This window comes from Arachis ipaensis, chromosome B03 (genome assembly GCF_000816755.2).
Source record: "Arachis ipaensis cultivar K30076 chromosome B03, Araip1.1, whole genome shotgun sequence".
Taxonomy (NCBI): domain Eukaryota; kingdom Viridiplantae; phylum Streptophyta; class Magnoliopsida; order Fabales; family Fabaceae; genus Arachis; species Arachis ipaensis.
The window spans coordinates 13,128,800-13,129,810 of NC_029787.2; positions in this window are offsets into that span (position 1 = coordinate 13,128,800).

The following is a 1,011-nucleotide window of genomic DNA, read 5'->3' on the forward strand; positions in this document are numbered from 1 at the left end:
AAATTTTAAATTTATTTATTTTTTAAAAAGATATAGACCTTTTATATTAGAGTTGTACAAAATTATATTTTTATTTGTTGCTTCTATTTTACATTTATTTTATTTGTCATACTTTGTCTTCTCATATAATGTTCTTTGGGTTGCAAATAATTAAAAAAAATTTAAACAAAATAAATGAGAATGAGAAACACCAAAAATATAAATTAGTTTTATAATCATGATTTAAATATGCCTAATAAGGAGATGCGCTAAATTTGAACTTACTTGGGGTTAGAAAAATAAATGAGAATGAAAAATACAAAAAAAATGTAAATATAAAATTATGAATTAATTTTATAATCATAATATATTTGAATGTATTTAGTAAGAAAATGTGACAAATTTAAACTTACTTGAAGGAGTATTAGTAAGAGTATTAACATGTTTAAGTTGTAGAATTTTAATATTTGTAACTAAAAATTTTTATAATTATTATCATGACACTTTTAATGTATACTTGAAGGAGTTTTTGCTAATTAGTATTAGAAATTAATAATTAAAGATTAGTAAAGTCTTATGTAGCATGCATAAGTAGACCAAATAATGTAGTTGTAATAATGGTGTTGCAACAAGTTCACAGCCGGTTCGCATCCACTCCTGCCACTTGTCCAAGATGTATGTTGAAGGCTGAATCAATTTCTCATGCTTTGTTCCAATGCCTCCTGTCTTCAATAATATGGAGCCTAAGCTTAATAACCCCTGACCTATGGATGAGAGAAGAAGAAACTTTTTTCAATTGGTGGCAACGAGTCTTATTCTGGGTAACGGCTCAATTCGACGGTAGACAAAAGACCCTCCTCATAGCGGCGTTGTGTTGGAGCACTTGGAAAGCGAGGAATCGGTGTGTTTTTGAGAAGGTAATAAGCCCAGCACCAAAGATAGTGAAAGAAGCTAGCAATTTAGTGCGTGAACTCGTGAACCATACCTAATAGATGCTACTTTTTCTTTACTCTTACTTTACTCTTCTTTAAG